At 41.8% G+C, this 23,015-nt stretch overlaps 1 protein-coding gene across 1 annotated transcript in view; it reads right to left on the minus strand.

The window, feature by feature from the left end:
• Positions 1-1,969: 1,969 nt before the first annotated feature.
• Positions 1,970-23,015, minus strand: part of Samd9l2 (sterile alpha motif domain containing 9 like 2) — a 51,631-nt gene continuing 30,585 nt past the window's right edge. Inside the window, exon 4 of the transcript XR_010065763.1 lies at positions 1,970-11,574. The gene's annotated coding sequence lies outside the window, so the exon portion shown is untranslated. The remainder of the gene's footprint in view (positions 11,575-23,015) is intronic.

Here is a 23,015-nt window from a genome sequence, read left to right on the forward strand (position 1 = left end):
CAAGTGAAACTCAAGACAGATGATCAAAATGTGAATGCTTCACTCCTTCTTTAAAAGGGGAACAAGAATACCCTTGGCAGGGAATAGAGAGGCAAAAATTAAAACAGAGACAGAAGGAACACCCATTCACAGGCTGCCCCACAGGTGGCCCATACATATACAGCCATCCAATTAGATGGATGAAGCAAAGAAGTGCAGGCTGACAGGAGCTGGATGTAGATCGCTCCTGAGAGACATAGCCAGAATACAGCAAATACAGAGGCGACTGCCATAAGCAAACCACTGAACTGAGAACAGGACCCCCGTTGAAGGAATCAGAGAAAGAACTGGAAGAGCTTGAAGGAGCTCGAGACCCCTTATGAACAACAATGCCAAGCAACCAGAGCTTCCAGGGACTAAGCCACTACCTAAAGACTATACATGGACTGACCCTGGACTCTGACCTCATAGGTAGCAATGAATATTCTAGTAAGATCACCAGTGGAGGGGGAAGCCATTGGTCCTGCTAAGACTGAACGCCCAGTGAATGTGATTGTTGGGGGGAGGGTTGCAATGGTGGCAGGATTGGGAGGGGAACACCCACAAAAAAGGGGAGGGGGAGGGATTAGGGGGATGTTTGCCCGGAAACCAAGAAAGGGAATAACACTCGAAATGTAAATAAGAAATACTCAAGTTAATAAAAAAAAAAAAAAGAAAAAAAATAATAGCCTGCTTTCTGGTACCAATTTTCTCCTACTTTGATTTATATTGCTATGATAAAATAATGACTAAATATATCTTGGAAAGGAAAGTTGGTCGTATGTATCCTGATCTCATTGAATTCAGGGAACTGAAAGCAGAAACTGAAGTAGTCAGCTTGTCTCTATCTACTTGACTCTAATTTGTGTCAAGTAGGGAAAATAAAACAAAAAAACTAACAGGCATACCTCCCTTAAAGGTGTGAACAGAACCATAGAAGAGTTCAAACAATGGTTGGAATTTGTTTAAAATGTTCCAAAAAGTCAAATTAATGAAGCCATCATTAATTAAATCTAGAAAAATTAGAACACCAAATCTATCAGTACAAATATATCATAACCGATTGAATGGCATAGAAACCTCGCGCATATAAATGAATCAGTAAATGGAAGGATTTGTGAAAATTATTACATGTTACTTCATAACTTCTGAAATTTCATCTTCAGAAAATTTCCGCTAATGACAAAAAGAAGAAAAGTCAGCATCACTGTGGGGAAGCCTAACCTAAGTAGGCTCTTTTCAGTAGAACCCATCACAATGAATGCCAACTGTAATTGGACAAGTGTTAATCATATACCATCTAGTTTGGCCATCTGCTTCTGAGTCAGCCACCATGTATGGGGTCTCCACATGTACTCCAGAGTGTTAAGAGACTGGCATAGCTTTTCAACCCTGAGGAACTGTTACACTCTGTTTCCATTTCTACCCTTTGATTTTTGGATCTGGAATATTTACTAGTGGAGTAACGGTACCATATCTTAGACAATGTAGGGAGCCGTATTGGATTTGGGCCTGGCCGCTTTGTGACTGTATGGCTCAAAGTGGTTCCTTGACTCTGGGCTGTATGGCCACAGATACTCACCCCTAAGATGACTGGCATAAAGTCTTGAGATTGTTGGACAAAAGACTCTCCCATGAATTTATGGCACAGGAAGATAACAATCACAGAATGCTTCAGCCTGAGCAAATACCAGATATCTCCTGAACAAATACCTGGTGTCGCCACCGCATGACCTCTTCACCTCCTGCTATCAGAGTATTCTTGTCCCTCCTTCCTTTGTGTTTCACAAACGTCACTCCCGCTACCTGAAAGCCTTAAAAGCTGTAACACTCACCCCAATAAACGAGACCTTGACAACAGAACTTTGCTTGGTCTCCTTCTTCTCTTCACCCCCATTGACCCACAGGTAGAAAGCTTCTTCAGGACACGGAATAACTGGACCTGCTGGACACGTCAAGACAAGGATTCAGGACACGTATGACCTTCTGGACAATCTTGCCTCAATTATGCAAGATATTGCTACCTCATATGCCATAATCAAGTCCTAAGAGGTTGCAGCTCTTACTGATTTCCAGGGCTCTGGAGGCAGGGAGAGAAAGGCAAGGGAGGGGAAGGAGTTCCCCAAGCTTTGGAGACAGAACTATGGAAACAGTGTGAGATTTCTACAGGCAGGTGGTCAGGGGAGTTTAGGGCAGGTAGAGAGGTGGAGATAATAATTTAGTAAGGGCACACTTTTCCAGATGGAAGATAGTAGCACCCAGCAATTGTGCCAGGCTAGTTGTAACTGAGCAACTGTATGTCTGTGTCTTTTGTCTGAGGATTCAAGGGAAGCTGGGTGGGGTCTGGTAGCATGGTCACCTCCTGGAGCTAAAGGTGGGTAGAGTATAAAACTACACACTACAGTTTATCAATAAAGACTCTCTCTCTCTCTCTCTCTCTCTCTCTCTCTCTCTCTCTCTTTCTCTCTCTCTCTCTCTCTCTCTCTCTCTCTCTCAGATCACTTCTGAAATTCTTAGAAATCTGTGCAACCTCTTTAATGTGTGTATTCATTCTTTAAGCTGCATAGATAGTTATTGTATGTTGTGTGCCATGAGAATTAATATTTGCACTTAAGTACCTACATCTATCTTCAGGGTAAGTAAGATTACATGACAAATTTGTATCATTGGTATGTATTATTACTAAGTAAAACCTGACATTATGAAAGACACAAAGTGCTTCATGGTGTTCTTACAGTGGGCTCTTTAACGCTGACCTAACTTGTGTTCTCTTTTCTTGATGATTCACAACCATAACATGAGGGCATAAATTTTTTTGCAACCTACTTTTAATAAGGGTTCAACATTTCCTCTAGCCTACTATCCAGCCGAGGTAATAATAAAGCTATTCTGATATCAGGGAAGTGGCCCTGTTTGGCAATAGATTTTTGGGGGTAAGCTCGATCACCTTTGGCATTAGTTCAGTCCCATAGAAAACATTGAATAAGACTCAGCAGCTGCAGTTCAGTCATCTAGGCAGGCAGACACCAGGCACAAACCAGCAGCTGTAATTTAGTCCCAAAGAAACCTCAAGACTTGCCACCCAGTCACACAAAAATTGTAAATACTGAACGTAGCTCTGTAGGTCCAAACAAATTCTCTGGTGTAGAGGGCCGCTTTAACATTCACCACCACAAGATGGCGCTGGCTTCCACTGTGCCCCACGTGGAAGGCCAGGATAGCTTCCGCCATTACAAGATGGCGCTGGCCTCCGCTGCACCAGCCGACTTCCTTTCAGGAAGTTAACTTGTGCACATGTGCAAGAGTGCCTTCGTGCCAGGTCTTTGCCCACTCCGGGGCGTGCCTAATGAGATCATAGGTAAGCAACCAATCAGGTGTAGATGCGCCGCGGTAGGGTGTACCTAAGCCGCACCATGCGGGCGCGCGGCTCTCCTTAATATTGAATAAAAGTTTTGGCTGCCGCAAGGATTCGTCTGTCCCTGCGTGTTTTCTTGCTGGCGAGGTTGCGTGTGGGACATCTGGTGCCGAGAACCCGGGATAAAAAAACGCCACACCATCGCCAGGCGCCGAGAGGGTGTCCTCCATCCGCGGAGAGAATCCAGAAGCGGCAGGAATTGAGGTAAGCTCCAAGAGACATGATAATTTCCGAATTGTTTGGTCTTGACCTATCGTATCTTTCTCCTTCTGCTGAGGGTGCTGTTGAGGCCTCTATTACATGGTAGTCTGAGGCTGGGAACGTTAGGAATTTGGCAGATGGCTAAGGATTGTTTAGGTAAAGACATTTTTCGTCCTATAATAGCGGCAGGCCAAGAGGCCCTGGACGAAATTCAGGAAAGCATGTCAGAAATGGAGCGTAGTGAAAGGTTGCAACGAAAAAATGATACTGATCGATCTCAAGCACCAGGCCCCTCTGCGGTCTTACCACCATCGGAGGTGATAGTATGGGGAAGGACGCCCCGGGGACAGTGGTCACCTCGGCTACTGAGGGAGGGACCCCTGCAAAAACGGGGGCCCTGAATAAAAAGGGGGCCCCCCAGCTAAGATTAAATTAAATAAACAGGGAAAGGAGGAGAAAACCCCGAAAAAAAGCCTTTATCCAGTAAAGGAGTTAGAGGTCTTGGGGCTTGATAGTTCAGAAACAGACGAGCTTGGCTCCTCTGAGGAAGAGGATTTAGAAGATGAGGCAGCTTGCTATGAAGAAGAAAGATATGGGCCTACGTGGAGAGCCACTGTGAAAAAACCAAAAGTTATGGATCCTTCATGGACAAGGCTGGTAATTTTGTTTATTTTTTTCTTTGTGTGGGAAGCCGTTACAGCCGTTAGGACAGGTCAGAGGGTCCTTACAGAGCAACAAGAAAGTATGTTGGAGGGAGAAAAGATTTTAGAGACTAGATTGTTTGTTAGAAGTTGTGTTTTGCTTTCCAAAGTTGTGGTTTGCCCTGAAGCTATCTGTATTTTAATGCTAATTCCACTGCCCCAAGGACAGCTGCCTAGTCATGTACTCAGAACTCAGGTGACCTTGTGGTTGTGCTCTGGTGTTACAAAGAGAACTTAAAGATTGTGATTAAGGATTGCCAGTGTTACATTGACTAACTCAAACTTATTTTTAATTAAGAAAAAAATCAAACAGGTGGAGATTGTTACAAGATTTACGAAGGATTGATGAGGTTTTGGAACTTGTGAGAACATTACAGCCAGTTTACTTACTCCAACTGCCATTTCAAGATAGATTTAGAGGATTGCTAACAGCCTTGTATTAGGTAATTTTGTTGCTTCTTCAATGTAAAAGGTTAGAACCTTAAATCTTTCAGTGTATATGGAAATTTTTACTACAAACCTTTGCTCTCAAAATGAGATTTTATATTTGGGGAGTAGCTGTTGCACTACTCCAAAAAAAAGAATACTTAAAGCTAATTTTAAGCTTCTAAGGATATGTTAATTGGCTAAGTACCTCACCCTACCAGAGGACTTAGGTCTTTGTTATGCACATTGGAGATAAAGCTTCAGCTGTGTTAATACAGAATTGTAGACTAGAGTCATGAAAATAAGTTAAAAAGAAACCTGGTAAAACATATCTTATTCCAAACAACAGTTTATTGGTTATTACAAATACTGATATTTGACCTACTACATATACAAATTCTTCAGGCAAAATTGATAATTTTACTCTTTACATGCTTTTGTACTTACTGTATATTTGTACATGCAACCCATAGAAAATGCGCTTACTCTATTTATACAGTGGTGGTGGTTCATCTAATGAAAAGGCTACATATATGATTGGATCACTTGTTTATTCTCTTGAGTTTCTGTTGCTTCAACACAGATTATTAATTTCCGTGGTTTAGCCACTGTTTTTAAATCAAACTTTCAATTCACATACTGATAGCCAATGTGTGGCTTGTGGTTTACAATTGATTTCAATTACTTAATGCTTTATTAGAGACAGGTTTTCTACTTAAAATCAATGAGTGATTGCAGTGTGAATGTCTGACAACTCACTGTCCTTTCAGTGCTCTGGCTCAGACAACTAATTTAAACCTTAGGCTCATACCTAGCTTTGAAAATGGTAATAGAGTTGATATGAAAAAAAAGAAGACTCCATTTGCTTACTTTAAATTCTCAGCCCTGCCCTACCAGCTCAGGGATTTTTAGTAAGACTGAAATTGGACAATATTTACAGGATTTGACATTTCTAATTAATGCTTATGTTTAGGTAAATAAAGTTTGTGAGGTGCTAGAGAAATAGCTTAGTGGTTAAGAGCACTAAGTACTGTTCCTTTATAGGACATTTAAGAACTCAAACTGGATTGCCTGGGCTCTTTAGTAAGGGAGGACAATGATACCAGACAGATTATAGGCCTTACATAGGAACAATTAGTCAAAAAATCTCATTCTTTATATATCCAAAACAATAATGCTGGAGACAATAATTTGGTATACAAGTCAATTTATAAATACAAGTGCTCAGTGTCCTCGATTTAATCCTCGAGGACTTACCTTAATAAATAATATCTTTACTATATCTTTATAAATAAAAAGGGGGAGTTATCCCTGTATGCTAAATAATGCTCCTTTTATTTCAATTTTAAATTTTGAATGCCAAAGTTTATGGCACCCTACAACTAGGCATACTTCTGCCTAGGTGAAATAGAGAGATCCACATATTGACATGATCCTGTCCAGATATTTTATATGGGGAAGAGGGAATGTTTGTGTTTTTCTACAGGATGCTATAAGAGTGTGCCAGCTGCCTAAGTGGTTGCTGAGACTTGCTGATCCTGGTTACATGAAGATTCAGCTCTCGTGGTTCGGGTCCCTGGAGTCATTCCTCTGCTCTGAGAGGAAGATAGAAGATTCCCCCTCACCTTTTGTCATCACAGAGATTTTGGCGTTGCTGCAGTCAGTGTTACCACTGCGTGTGTCCCGTCCCACTATGGCCCGCTCTCTGACCCTCTGTGCACTGCTGCTTTCTGGAGAAGACTGGACTCCAGCCGTTGCTGCCCCCCTCATTCCGTGACTCTTGCTGCCTTAACTGGTCATTTTACAGACTGTAGCTTCACAGGAATGCCACCTGCGTAAAGCTGCTGTGGACTGGGGAACTCTGCCCTGGTTGTACAGATCTCAGAAATGATTCCATTGTCTGCTGGTTGTTCCAGAGAAAAATGACTGATCCTGAACTGTCCTGGAAAAGACCTTGACACCTTCGCTGCTATTGTAGCAGCCATTACTGCTGCAGACATTGTGTCTACAGTGTCTGGAGTTATCCTCCTCGAATCTATTTTTAGACAAACACAGTGGGTGAACTTTCTGGAGTAGTTGCTAACAATGGGAAATTCTAAGTTCTATTATAGGAGCGGCTTGACTACGGCCCTTTGTGGTAACAGCTGCGGTGAACCAGATGAGGTGCCCGCTACTCATCGGGAGTGGCTCTGTTTGGTGCAGCTGTATGCTGTGGATTAGTGTTCATGTTATGGTTGGTTTGCAAACTCAGATCTCAACAGAAACGTGACAAGGCCGTTATCACTCAAGCACTTGTGGCCATTGTACAAGGGGTCTCCCCTGGAATTTGGTTATCTATCTTCAAAAAATTAGTCGGTATCTGAGTTCTCTGCTCTTGCACCCCATGGATCTGTGGATCCATTGCACTAGGATGAGAGAGACTCAATGATCCTTTGATCAACCCTTCCACATCGCTGAGGTTTCCTCATTGCACGCGATAGGGTGATCAGGACTGTTATAAAATAAATAAATACGGGGAGATGTAGAGGGCCGCTTTAACATTTGCCACCACAAGATGGCGCTGGCTTCCACTGCACCCCACGTGGAAGGCCAGGATAGCTTCCGCCATCACAAGATGGCGCTGGCCTCCGCCGTGCCAGCCGACTTCCTTTCAGGAAGTTAACTGTGTGCGCATGTGCAAGAGTGCCTTTATGCCAGGTCTTTGCCCGCTCCAGGGCGTGCCTAATGAGATCATGGGTAAGCGACCAATCAGGTGTGGATGCGCCTCGCTAGGTTGTATATAAGCCGTGCCATGCGGGCGCGCGGGGCTCTCCTTAAGATTGATAAAAAGTTTTGGCTGCCGCAGGATTCGTATGTCCCCGCGTGTTTTCTTGCTGGCAAGGTCGCGCGTGGGACACTCTGGTGATGCACTTGGCTGCACATTAACCTCTTGTACCTGTGCCATTTCCTGTTCTTTTAGACCCCTGGATGCAGGAGTGGGTGGCAGTTCAACTTCCAACCTAGGCACTTCTACCCCTATCCAGAAACTCTCTAAGTGTGTAGCCAACTCTGCAATCTTTCTAACAGAAGACAATTGTCAGGCTTTCCAGTAAAGTTTTTCAAAATAACATACCTTGAAACATGACACAAATACAGAAACACCCTTCTTGGAGCAAGGCAGAATAACACTCAGTGGCAGTAGCTACCATTTTGCCAGTCTCCTTAAACAACATTGCTAAGCACTCATAATCTGCCATTTCCTCTACATTAGAAGCAGTTACCTATTTTGCCTAAGCCATGTTGGGTACCACCTGCAACTTAAGTGTTTTCAAAGTCTAATTTTAATGGTGGTTCTTAAATGTTTGCATCTCCCTTCTAGCCTACTACCCACCAGAGGTAGTAAAAATGAAAGGATATGAGGGAAGTGGCCTTGTTTAGGAAGGTTTTTTGGGACAACTCCCATTTGTGTTGTCAGGAAATTGGCAATTCAGTTCACAGATCAGCAGCAGTGGAGTGATCCACTAGCAAGCACTTCATGGGTATACCAACAGTTCAATTTCATAGAGTAAGGATAGGAAGCACAAATCTGCAGTAGTAGCATGCCTAGCAGAGAGAGCCAGGCCTCAGCCTCGGTACAAGTCAGCAGGAAGGACCAGGAGGGACATCAGAAGTTTTGGCTGTTCCTCTCTCAGAGAAGTTCTCAGTTGTGCTTCTCTCAATAAAGCAAAGATCAGCAGACATGACACCAAGAAATTATGCAAGCAAGCCAAGATTAGCCTCTGTCACTGTTTGCCAATCTCTTTTTATACTCCCTCTGAACATCATGTGTCCTCCATGGGTCTTGCCTCAGGACATGTCTTGCCTTAGCACATCAGTCTGTCTCAGCTAACATCACTCTGACAATTAGCCTGAGTTCAGAAGCCTTAAGAAACTGCAGCACACTACCAGCAGTTTTCTGGTGAGTTTCTTTTTGTAGAGTCCTATCAAATGGAGCTCAACTATGTTTGTAAGGTGAACCAATACATGAATGTCATTAACAAAGAGTATCGAGGCAGATCAAACCAAACCAAAGCTCAGTGCTCATCTCCTTGAGGTCATATTTATACTCCTCATCATGGGTCTTCTCATGTGTTCCCTATATCAAAACATCCTTTTACCTGTGTGCCCCAGCAAAACATCATTTGAAATAACAAACTTTCCAATGAAGGTTCCACTTCAGTACCCCCATTTTATCTTCTTTTATACAGTTAAACCTCAGCTCGGAGGTGAATAAGGAAGACACTAGTTGCATATTTCTTTCCCTTTGTAATCACCGTTACACAAACAAGTTCTTGCTCAGCCAACATCTTAGCCTCAGACGCATGTTTCAGTACACACAGCAGTGTTCACACATCTGCAGTAGTCTGTAGCCTGCTCATACTCTCCTTTCTGTGCTACCTTTTGGGACTTCAAAGTGTGCTCTAAACCTGGATGTCCTTGTCCTCAGGGCATCCCTGTACTCACCCTGGGTTGTGCTTTGAAAGAGAAATGTCCCCTATGGCTATAGATATTTGAACACTTGGTCCTCAGTTGGTGATACTGTTTGGAGAGGATATGGAACCTTTAGAATGTGGAGGAAGCATAACAGTGGGAGGTGGAGTAGGTTTTGTGATTATGTAGCCTCACTCTACTTCCCATTCACTCTCTGCTTTGTATGTATGCATGAAGATGTGATCTCTCTGCTTCCTGTTCTGGCTGTGTATTGCCTACTGCCATGACTTCCCTGCCTTTATAGATGCCCCTTCTGAAACTGTAACCCAAAATAAATTCTCTCTTCCATAATTCACTGTTGGTTATGGTGTTTTATCAGAGCATCTAAATGTCCCATATCTTACTTATCAAGTCACTCTGTGCTACATAGAAGACTGCCCCTATGGGATTCCTGCTATAGACATGTTTATTTCCCAATGGCTCAGTCCCCATTACTCATCTTTCTACTCATAGCAAGAATGATGCAACTACCACTATATAAGAAAGTATACTAGCTCAAACCATTCGATGATACATGCCCATTGATATCTACTAGAGATAGATCACATAATACCGTATTGATATTAAATTTTCTTAAATGCCAGTGAGGCAGGTAACACAGCTGCTGGAAAACACTGGATTGTAGAAGGGACTGATGAAATAGATCATCACATGTACTTGAAGGATGTGTTAAACCCAGAATTGATAGACTCCAACCTCACAGACTATCATGGTTGATATTTTTAAAAGAATTGACATGAAGGCAATTGTTGGGAGCCGTATTGGATTTGGCCTGGCTGGTTTGTGACTGTATAGCCCAAGGTGGCTACGTGACTCTGGGCTGTATGGCCACAGAAGCTCACCCCTAAGGTGGCTGCTGTAAGATTATGAGATTGTTGGACAAAAGCCTCTTCCAGGAAGATTCCGGGAGCAATCACAGTATGTTTCAGCCTGAGCAAACACCGGATGTCCCTGAGCAGATTCCTGAGAAGCGTTCAACCTTTTCAAAGAACATGTCCCCGGAAGACTGTTGCCTCTTTGTTTAAGGAGGACATCTTGCAGTTTAGTGATTCACCTTACATCCTTGGGCACTTGCCAATACTCACCCACACTAAGCTTCAATTCCTGACTCAGAGCTTTAAATGCTATACATTACTTTCAATAAATGAGACCTTGACAACAGAACTTTGCTTGATCTCCTTCTTCTCTCCACCCCCTTGACCTACAGGTAGAATGCCTCTTTGGGACCCTGAATAACTGGATCCGCTGGAAGGGTCAATGATCTGTTTTTCTTAGATGAGATCTGTGAGCTCTAAACCTTCCCCTTACAATATAGCCACTATGTGGCACTGTGCTTATATTGATATGTTTAGGGGGAGCCAGCAAAAATATAGCCACTGTTTACAGCAGGAGGTGCCTCTAGAGGCAATAGCATAGCAGAAAAAAACATGCTGGGATGGAATGACAGCTAGGAACAGGTACCAAAAACCTTCTCTAGCTTAATGAATGAAAGAGGGTGTGTTCTTAGTTTGTCTCGGTTATCTTCCTTTGTTTCTGCTGAAACACTAAGAAGGGAGAGATGACTGAGCAGCAGCCCGGAGTAGGAACCACCTTGACTTTCATAGGCATTTTACTTCACTGATTGGTCCTTGTTCTTCATATAATTTGTATGTGCATGCTGAGCCAAATGGAGCTTGCCTGGGTCTGTCAGTATGGCTCTCAACTCATGCTCTGTTTAGTGCCTGCAGCCTAGCTACTTTAGCTGTATACTCAGAGGGAACCTTTGGAGTAAGATTTGCTTCCTCATAGGAATATGGAAATAGGCTAGACTGTTCTAGTTTCATTTTGGTATTGTGATAGAACAGCTCTACCAAACGCAAGATAGGGAAAAAGAGTTTATGACTTACAGTTCCAGGTTACAGGCATTACTGAGGGGTAGTAAAGGCAGGAACTCAAAGGAGATACAAAATTTGGTGAGTGTGGGAGGATGTTGAATCTGAGAGGAGTTAGTAGAGATAATGAATAGAATCAAAATATACTGTATGAAATTTTCAAAGAAGCGGTGAAAATATGCAATGTATAAATTTTTAGCCAGATAAAAAGGAATAGAAGTGCTGATGTGTGCTGTAACATGGATGGGCCTTGTTACAAGGGATCATCTATTGTATAAGTTCATCTACATAAAAGTTAATAGTCATCATGTACTTGTAATTAGTTTACCTCCTCCATTTATAAAAGATGAAATCACTTCATTCCTTTTCCTGTGAAAGGGAACTAAGAAGCCAGATGAGCTGGCACATATCAGGAATCTCAGTTGTTGGGAGCCTGAGACAGGAAGAAGACTGTAAATTAAAAGTTTGCATGGGACCCATTGTATCAGACCACACAGTTCTACATCCTGTCCCCTTAAAACCAATGGAAGCAACCCAAACCAACTAATAATCAACATGACACAGTCAGCAAATGACTGGCAGAGAGAAGTGTGCACAACAAATCTGTCTCCTTTCTAAAGCTGCTTTTATTCACTAGCTGTGATGGAATTTTTTTCCAAATGGTAAGACCTACAGCTTGTTTGTTATGCTGTTATCAATTGTTTTAGTCTGCCATATGCTTGGAGCTGGTTGGGATACCAGGAGGGCAGTGAGCCCAAGAAAGGAGGAGTTGAGGAAAGAGAAAATAAAGTTAGCAAGTAGTATCACAGATTGATAAATATTCTCTGTAACAACATTTTCTTTCATGTTTCCTTGATGATATAGCATGGAAAGGAATAAGCTAGAATGTATAGTCATCTACTATAAGTTTTTTGTAGGTGGAATTTTCCCCACATAACAAAATTAAGTCTCACTCAGCTATACCAGAGGCCACACAGGTGCCCAAAACCCCAGACAAAAAAGCCTGCTTGCAGACATCCAATGCTTCCTCAGAGCCTGCCCAGCTTTCTCCCCAACAACACCCTTACACAGATCTCTATATTCCAGCCTACAATTCTAGCAAAAGGCACTGCTCTACTAGTACCCAGGACTTCAGAAGGTACACCAGTTTCCAGATCTCCAGTACTCCAGAGGTCATGCATACAACCAAAACTATAGAGAAGGCTCCCTACTGGACAAGAGGCTTCTCTGGTTATCAGAAACACAAGCCACCAAGGCCAGAAAAACCAGAGAAGAAACAGAAACCAAGAGGCTGGGAATCCATTCGACAAAGATAAACTCAGAAGTTAGGACCTAAACCTATAATTATGCCAAACTTAGATGCATAGTGGCCAGCATAAAAATACAATCAACAATACTCAGGGTAATATTTCACTACCAGAGCCCAGATATCCTATTACAGCAAGTCCTGAATACTCCAACATAGTTGAAGCACAATAAAGTGTCCTTATAACCAATTTTATGAAGATGATTGATGTCCTTAAAGAGGAAATGAATGAATCCCTTTAATAAATTGATGAAAGTGAAACAATTGAAGGAAATTAATAAATTTCTTAAAGTCAAGAAAACAAACACACAGATACAGGTAATGAATAAAACTGTTCAAGATCTGAAAATTAAAATAGAAGAAATAAAGAAAACACAAACTGAAGAAATCTTAAAGATGGAAATTCTAGGTAAGCAAACAGGAACTGTAACACTAACATCATTAACAGAAAGAAAGAGATGGACTAGAGAATCACCAGCATAAAAGGTACATTAGAAGAAATTGATACATCATTCAAAGAAAATAGTAACCCTAAATAGTTCTCATATAAAAAAATCCAGGAAATCTGAGAACTATGAAAAGGCCAAAACCAAGAATAATAGAAGGAGAAGAATCTCAGATCAAAGAAGCAGAAAATATTTTTAACAAAATGATATAAATTTTTTTTAAACTTATATGCCTATAAAAATATTAGAAGCTTATGGAATACCAAATACATTAGACAGGAAAAGAAAGTCCCTTATAACCCACTGCATAATGATCAAAACACTAAACATACAGAACTAAGAAAGATTATTAAAAGCTGCAAGAAAAAAAAAGCCAAGTAACATATAGAGACTCCATGCTAATGAGGTGCCTAAGTACCTTGTGGGCTTAGTCAATAAGCTCCCCTTCCCAGACATTCCTCCATGAAAAAAGCATTTATTCTTGGGTCCATCCTGAGAAGTAGGGAACCCATCCATTTTCCATGATAAATAGTCAATAAATGTTATGGATAAACACAAACTGTCTCCTTCCATGGAGAACTGCTGTGGGGAACACAGAGAAGGCCTTTGAGCCATAGCCTAAGTGAGCCTCCATCAGAAGGCATCTCTGCATTTCCAGCCACAACTGCAGCCACATTAAGGACAATCATCAATGAGCTAAGCTGGAGCTCCTGAGTCTTGGCCCCGGACTAAGTGTTGTCCTCAACCCACAGGCCCTCAATGGTCATGGCCTCATCTCTGACCAATGGACCCCTGACACTTCATTCCTTACTTCTCTGTGCAGTTGACAACAGCAACTGGGGGCTTGGAAGTCAGGGAATACCAGCTTTGGCTTTCTCACATCCTCAACTGTGCTTTCCCACTCCTGTAGTGGTGTCTCAGTGCTTCCCTGTGTCTTGCCCTGTAGCACGGTGGAAGTTGGCACACAAAGAGCCAGCTATAGGGGCTATATTTCTTTTGGGCATTATACCCAAAGGCTGTTCCACCCTACCAAAGGATACTTGCTTAACTATGTTCATAATAGCCAGAACTGAAAACAAAATAACTGTTCCTAAGCTAAAGAATACATAAAGAGAATATGGTGCATCTACACAATGGACTATTACTTAGCTGTAAATTAAAAAGGGCAGCATGAAATTTGCCAGCAAATTAATGGAACTAGAAAAAAAATCACCTTGAATGAAATGACCCAGTCCCAGAAAGACAAACAAGGTATGTACTCACTTCTAAGTGGATATGAACTGTAAAGTCTAATCATACAACAATCCACAGACTGAGAGAGGCTTAACTAACAAGGATGCTCAAGTTGCAAAGCATGAATCTTTCCAGGAAGGGGAAATAGAATAGGCATTTCCATTGACCTAGGGATGGATAAATATTGGAAATGGATGGAACAGTACTGGGAAAATGGAGGTGAAAGTTCTGAAAGACAACTGTAATTGGAGCATATTTAGGGGGCAAGATAAATACCTAGTGTAACAGAAACTCCCAGAAACCTGAGGGGAACTCTAGCTAAGACTCCAAGGAATTAGGAGATATGGCACCTGAACTGGACATCCTCTGTAATCAAGCAAGTCTTCCAGTGGAGAGATTTGAACACCAACTTTGACCTACAATGTATCCTGCTGAAGATGTACTGCGGTAAATGTACCAAAGAACTTGTGACAATAACCAGTAACAGCTGATTTAACTTCAGACTCATATCATGAGAGAGAGCCCATCCCTGACACTGCCTAGCATAAAACCAAAAATATCCAGCCCAAATAATGTCAATAAAGTGATTCCTAATAATGTTCTGCTACACTCGTATACTGGAACCTAGCACAATTGCCATCAGAGAGGCTTTATCCAACATCTGATACAAGTAGATGTAAACACCCACAGTGAAATGTGAAACAGAGCTCAGGGAATTCTGTGGAAGGAGCCAGAGGGGTCAAAGACACCACAAGAAAACCCAAAGAATCAACTAACTTGGTTTATCAGGCTTAAGGAGGCTGAATCTATAGTCACGGAGACTGCATGGGTCTGACCCAAGCTCTCTGCATATATCATCTTGCGGAACTCTTCACAGAGGAATAGGGTTCTTTCTCTGACTGCTTTGCCTACTCTTAGGATCTTTCTCCTTCTACTGGGTTGCCTCATTCCAACTTAAGATGAGTGAAGGTGCCTTCTCCCACCGCAATGTGATGTGTCATGTTTGATTAATATCTCTGGGAGTCCTGCCCTTTTCTGAAGGGAAATAAGGAGAAATGGATCTGGAGGGATCTGGAGGAGAGGAAAAGTGGGTGTGGGACTGGGAGGAGAGGAGGGACGGAAAACTGCAGTCTGGATGAATATGAAAGGAGAATATATTAACAAAATAAAATAATAAAATATAATAAAATCTGATTTTATTGGCATGGAGTTATATTTCTGCCTATTACTATTAAGGAAAAAACATAATTATTTCTTGTAATATCAGTTGAAGGACTATAAAACTCTTCTTTTGGTATGACCTTGGCTTTGTCCCACTTGGATAATGTAAAAAAAGATTAGCCTATTACATTGTTGTTGAAATGGGAGCTATAGAAAGGCTAGTCTACTTGACTTCTGATTGACAGAAGATGACAGCAGGAAGAAAAGAATTAATGGAATAGCTACAACCATCTGCTTCCTAGGTACCATGTGACCAACCTGGATATCAGTAAGTTAGCTCACTTGGAGACAAATGCTGTCATCCATGGTCAGTGAGTCCATGCAAAATGGGGGACTTAGTTTCTTTTCCTGTTGCTGTGATAAAATGCTCTGAAAAAAAAATCACTTAACCTAGAAGGAGTTTGCTCCAATTCCAGATTACTGTCAACCATGACAGGGAAGTCACAGTCACTGAAGTTTGAGGGAACTGGTGGCACACACTCAAAAATAGAGAGCGATGAAAGCATACAAATGACCAGCTTGCCCTGTCCATTTTATGTTGTTTTGACCCTTACGCCATGTCCAGGACATCAAGACAATCTCACAGACAATTCCAGAAGCTAACTTTAATCTAGACAGCCCCTCACAAGTGTGTCCTGAGGCTTGCCTCCACTGTGGTGAGCCAACAAAACAATATTTGTCACCACAGTGGGGCTCTACAATTTTTATAGGAAGTAAATTTCATACGCTATAATGCAAAGTTTTCAAACTGCTTTTCACTCACTTCTAAACACTAGCTTTTATGGTGGCCAGATTAAAAACCAGGACTGGCCTCGTATTATAAATGATAAACTGCTGTCCACTGATCAACAAACGGCTGGGCTCAAAGCCATCCACACTTTAAACTAACTCCAAAGTAACAAACTGGAAATGAAAAGGAGAAACGCAGCTATTGTTCTTTCTTATGTTAGGCACATACGACATTTTAAACTATCTATAGCAACTGCATCAAGGGTAAAATGCATAATATTGAGGCTCAATATTACCTCATTGGTTGTCCTTAAAGGTTGGAGTGCTGCTTTTAGTAAAAGGCGAAAGATTTATACGATCTGAAGAGAAACCAGAGTATGGAGTGCTGCTTTTATGCCCAAAACCTAGCATTAGTCCATATGGAGGCCAATTTTATCTTCCCCAGTAAAAGAAACCAGGAGCTAAGTTCTTGGGCAGTGAGATTCTTGGTTTTGTTTCTAATGGTTATTTTAACATTTCAAATGTTGTCCCCTTTCCTAGTCTCCCACTGCAAATCTCCCATCCCATCCCCCTCACCTTTGCCTCTAAGACCGTGCTCTTCTACCCACCCACTCTCACCTCACCACTCTAGGAGCCCCCTATATTGGGGAATCGATGCTCCCCAGAATCTAGGGGCTCCCCTCCCTTTGATGCCATATAAGACAACCCTCTGCTATATGTAACTGCAGCCTTGGACCCATCCATGTACACTCTTTGTTCTGTAGATATCTGTTAAATCCATTTATCTTAGTTAAGTTTTGTTGCTGTGACCAGACACCAGGACCAAGGCAACTCTTTTTTTTTAAAGATTTATTTATTTATTTTGTATATGAATACACTGTAGCTGTCTTCAGACACACCAGAAGAGGGCATCGGATTCCATTACAGATGGTTGTGAGCCACCATGTGGTTGCTGGGATTTGAACTCAGGACCTCTGGAAGAGCAGTCGGTGCTCTTAACCACTGAGCCATCTCTCCAGCCCCCCCAAGGCAACTCTTAAAAGAACAACATGGAACCTGGCTGATCCCGGCTCACAGCTCTCTGGTCCCAAACCCTCTGGAAGAGAGAGCTCACCGCCCGGACAGGTAGGCACTCCTGAGACTGTCGAACCAGAGGGACCACCGATACTGCACATCCTTGCCCACATCCCTGGCCCAATAAGAAACTGTACAGGGCCTCTGGGAACAGGAAAATAGAAGCACTGAAGCTGCAAGTCTGCTGTGGTCTGGACACTGCCCACATCTTAAGGGACCAGGTTAACAGCTCCCTGCACCCAAATCCCGTTCGAGGGGCAGACATGCTTGGGAAGCCAGAAGAGACTACACTCTGCCCACATTTCTGACTCCAGAGGAAAACACCTAACGACATCTGGGACCCCTGTTCACAGGGGCCCAGGGAAAAGATGGGGCAGGCCCTTCTGGTTGCCACCCTCACAGGGAGCACAAACGCAGCCCCCCAGGAGCAACTTTAGCTCTGGGACCAGTGGTAAGACCAACTTTTCTGCTCCAAGTGACATGCTTGGTGGACTCAGGACAAACACCCGTAGGAAGAGCTGAAAACCAGGGGACACGAAAGACTACACACCCGAAAGCAGAACACTCTCTTCCCATAACTGGCTGAAAGAAAACAGGAAAACAGGTCTACAGTACGACTAACACATGGGTCTATAGGATGGTCAAGCCACTGTCAGAAATAGCAGAACAAGGTAACACCAGAGATAACCTGATCGTGAGAGGCAAGGTCAGGAGCACAATCAACGGAAACCAAGACTACATGGCATCATCAGAGCCCAATTCTCCCACCAAAGCAAACATTGAATATCCAAACACACCAGAAAAGCAAGATCTTGATTTTAAATCACATTTGATCATGATGATGGAGGACTTCAAGAAAGACATGAAGAACTCCGTTAGAGAAACGCAGGAAAACATAAATAAGCAAGTAGAAGCCTATAGAGAGGAATCACAAAAATCCTTGAAAGAGTTCCAGGAAAACATAAATAAACGAGTAGAAGCCTATAGAGAGGAATCACAAAACTCCCTGAAAGAATTCCAGGAAAACACATTCAAACAGTTGAAGGAATTAAAAATGGAAATAGAAGCAATAAAGAAAGAACACGGGGAAACAATCTTGGATATAGAAAACCAAAGGAAGAGACAAGGAGCCTTAGATACAAGCATCACCAACAGAATACAAGAGATAGAAGAGAGAATCTCAGGAGCAGAAGATTCCATAGAAATCATCGACACAACTGTCAATAGTAATGTAAAACAAAAAAGCCACTGGACCAAAACATACAGGAAATCCAGGACTCAAAGAGAAGATCAAACTTAAGGATAATAGATATAGAAGAGAGTGAAGACTCCCAGATCAAAGGGCCAGAAAATATCTTCAACAAAATCATAGAAGAAAATTTCCCTAATCTAAAAAAAGAAATACCAATAAAGATACCAGAAGCATACAGAACTCCAAATAGATTGGACCAGAAAAGAAAGTCCTCCCGTCACATAATAGATAAAATACCAAATGCATAGAACAAGTAAAGAATATTAAAAGCAGTAAGGGAAAAAGTCAAGTAACATATAAAGGCAGACCTAACAGAATTACACCAGACTTCTCACCAGAGATTATGAAAGCCAGATGATCCAGGACAGATGTCATACAGACCCTAAGAGAACACAAATGCCAGCCCAGGTTACTGTATCAAGCAAAACTCTCAATTAGCATAGCTGGAGAAACCAAGATATTCTGCGAAAAAACCAAATTTATACAATATCTTCTACAAATCTAGCCGTAAAAAGGATAATAAATGGTAAATCCCAATATAAGGCTGTAAGCTACACTGTAGAAAAAGCAAGAAACTAATCGTCTTTGCAACAAAAAAAAAGAGAAGAAAAGCACAAAAACATAATCTCACATCCAAATACAAATATAACAGGAACCAATAATCACTATTCCTTAATATCTCTCAACATCAATGGACTCAACTCCCCAATAAAAAGACATAGATTAAAAAACTGGATATGCAATGTGGACACTGCATTCTGCTGTCTACAGGAAACACACCTCAGAGACAAAGACAGACACTACCTCAGAGTGAAAGGCTGAAAAACAATTTTCCAAGCAAATGGTCAGAAGAAGCAAGCTGGAGTAGCCATTCTAATATCAAATAAAATGAATTTTCAACTAAAAGTCATCAAAAAAGGAAGGACACTTCATATTCATCAAAGGAAAAATCCACCAAGATGAACTCTCAATCCTAAATATCTATGCCCCAAATATAAGGGCACCTACATATGTAAAAGAAACCTTACTAAAGCTCAAAACACACATTGCACCTCACACAATAATAGTGGGAGATTTCAACACCCCACTCTCATCAATGGACAGATCATGGAACCAGAAATTAAACAGAGACATAGACAGACTAAGAGAAGTCATGAACCAAATGGACTTAATAGATATTTAGAAAGCATTCTATCCTAAAACAAAAGGGTATACCTTCTTCTCACCACCTCATGGTACTTTCTCCAAAATTGACCATATAATTGGTCAAAAAAAAACGGGCCACAACAGGTACAGAAAGCTAGAAATAGGAGCAGCTCTCTGCTCCCAGACCCGGTGAGAGAGAGACCCAACCGCCTGGTCAGGTGGGCACTCCTGAGGCTGCAGAGCGGAAGAGACCACCAACACTGCTCACCCCTGCCCACATCCCTGGCACAAGAGGAAACTGTATAAGGCCTCTGGGTTCCTGTAGGGGAGGGCCCAGGAGCGGCAGGACCCCTGCCTGAGACACCGCCGGAACCTGATAGAAACAGACCAGATAAACAGTTCTCTGCACCCAAATCCCGTGGGAGGGAGAGCTAAACCTTCAGAGAGGCAGACAAGCCTGGGAAACCAGAAGAGACTGCTCCTTGCACACACATCTCAGACGCCAGAGGAAAAAGCCAAAGACCATCTGGAACCCTGGTGCACTGAAGCTCCCGGAAGGGGCGGCACAGGTCTTCCTGGTTGCTGCCGCTGCAGAGAGCCCCTGGGCAGCACCCCACGAGCGAACTTGAGCCTCGGGACCACAGGTAAGACCAAATTTTCTGCTGCAAGAAAGCTGCCTGGTGAACTCAAGACACAGGCCCACAGGAACAGCTGAAGACCTGTAGAGAGGAAAAACTACACGCCCGAAAGCAGAACACTCTGTCCCCATAACTGACTGAAAGAGAGGAAAACAGGTCTACAGCACTCCTGACACACAGGCTTATAGGACAGTCTAGCCACTGTCAGAAATAGCAGAACAAAGTAACACTAGAGATAATCTGATGGCGAGAGGCAAGCGCAGGAACCCAAGCAACAGAAACCAAGACTACATGGCACCATCGGAGCCCAATTCTCCCATCAAAACAAACATGGAATATCCAAACACACCAGAAAAGCAAGATCTAGTTCCAAAATCATTTTTGATCATGATGCTGGAGGACTTCAAGAAAGACATGAAGAACTCCCTTAGAGAACAAGTAGAAGCCTACAGAGAGGAATCGCAAAAATGCCTGAAAGAATCGCAAAAATCCCTGAAAGAATTCCAGGAAAACATAAATAAACAAGTAGAAGCCCATAGAGACAAGACACAAAAATCCCTGAAAGAATTCCAGGAAAACACAATCAAACAGTTGAAGGAATTAAAAATGGAAATAGAAGCAATCAAGAAAGAAAACATGGAAACAACCCTGGATATAGAAAACCAAAAGAAGAGACAAGGAGCTGTAGATAGAAGCTTCACCAACAGAATACAAGAGATGGAAGAGAGAATCTCAGGAGCAGAAGATTCCATAGAAATCATTGACTCAACTGTCAAAGATAATGTAAAGCAGAAAAAGCTACTGGTCCAAAACATACAGGAAATCCAGGACTCAATGAGAAGATCAAACCTAAGGATAATAGGCATAGAAGAGAGTGAAGACTCCCAGCTCAAAGGACCAGTAAATATCTTCAACAAAATCATAGAAGAAAACTTCCCTAACCTAAAAAAAGAGATACCCATAGACATACAAGAAGCCTACAGAACTCCAAATAGATTGGACCAGAAAAGAAACACCTCCCGTCAGATAATTGTCAAAACACCAAATGCACAATATAAAGAAAGAATATTAAAAGCAGTAAGGGAAAAAGGTCAAGTAACATATAAAGTGAGACCTATCAGAATCACACCAGACTTCTTGCCAGAAACTATGAAGGCCAGAAGATCCTGGACTGATGTCATACAGACCCTAAGAGAACACAAATGCCAGCCCAGGTTACTGTATCCTGCAAAACTCTCAATTAACATTGATGGAGAAACCAAGATATTCCATGACAAAACCAAATTTACACAATATCTTTCTACAAATCCAGCACTACAAAGGATAATAAATGGTAAAGCCCAACATAAGGAGGCAAGCTATACCCTAGAAGAAGCAAGAAACTAATCGTCTTGGCAACAAAACAAAGAGAATGAAAGCACACAAACATAACCTCACATCCAAATATGAATATAAAGGGAAGCAATAATCACTATTCCTTAATATCTCTCAATATCAATGGCCTCAACTCCCCAATAAAAAGACATAGATTAACAAACTGGATACGCAACGAAGACCCTGCATTCTGCTGCCTACAGGAAACACACCTCAGAGACAAAGACAGACACTACCTCAGAGTGAAAGGCCGGAAAACAACTTTCCAAGCAAATGGTCAGAAGAAGCAAGCTGGAGTAGCCATTCTAATATCAAATAAAATCAATTTCCAACTAAAAGTCATCAAAAAAGATAAGGAAGGACACATCATATTCATCAAAAGAAAAATCCACCAAGATGAACTCTCAATCCTAAATATCTATGCCCCAAATACAAGGGCACCTACATACGTAAAAGAAACCTTACTAAAGCTCAAAACACACATTGCACCTCACACAATAATAGTGGGAGATTTCAACACACCACTCTCATCAATGGACAGATCATGGAAACAGAAATTAAACAGTGATGTCGACAGACTAAGAGAAGTCATGAGCCAAATGGACTTAACGGATATTTATAGAACATTCTATCCTAAAGCAAAAGGATATACCTTCTTCTCAGCTCCTCATGGTACTTACTCCAAAATTGACCATATAATTGGTCAAAAAACGGGCCTCAACAGGTACAGAAAGATAGAAATAATCCCATGCGTGCTATCGGACCACCACGGCCTAAAACTGGTCTTTAATAACAGTAAGAGAAGAATGCCCACATATACGTGGAAATTGAACAATGCTCTACTCAATGATAACCTGGTCAAGGAAGAAATAAAGAAAGAAATTAAAAACTTTTTAGAATTTAATGAAAATGAAGATACAACATACCCAAACTTATGGGACACAATGAAAGCTGTGCTAAGAGGAAAACTCATAGCGCTGAGTGCCCAGACGGGTTTAGTGCAGAATTCTATCAAACCTTCATAGAAGACCTCATACCAATATTATCCAAACTATTCCACAAAATTGAAACAGATGGAGCCCTACCGAATTCCTTCTACTAATCCACAATTTCTCTTATACCTAAACCACACAAAGACACAACAAAGAAAGAGAACTTCAGACCAATTTCCCTTATGAATATCGACGCAAAAATACTCAATAAAATTCTGGCAAACCGAATTCAAGAGCACATCAAAACAATCATCCACCATGATCAAGTAGGCTTCATCCCAGGCATGCAGGGATGGTTTAATATACGGAAAACCATCAACGTGATCCATTATATAAACAAACTGAAAGAACAGAACCACATGATCATTTCATTAGATGCTGAGAAAGCATTTGACAAAATTCAACACCCCTTCATGATAAAAGTCCTGGAAAGAATAGGAATTCAAGGCCCATACCTAAACAT

This window comes from Rattus norvegicus, chromosome 4, assembly GCF_036323735.1.
Source record: "Rattus norvegicus strain BN/NHsdMcwi chromosome 4, GRCr8, whole genome shotgun sequence".
In the NCBI taxonomy this organism is placed as follows: domain Eukaryota; kingdom Metazoa; phylum Chordata; class Mammalia; order Rodentia; family Muridae; genus Rattus; species Rattus norvegicus.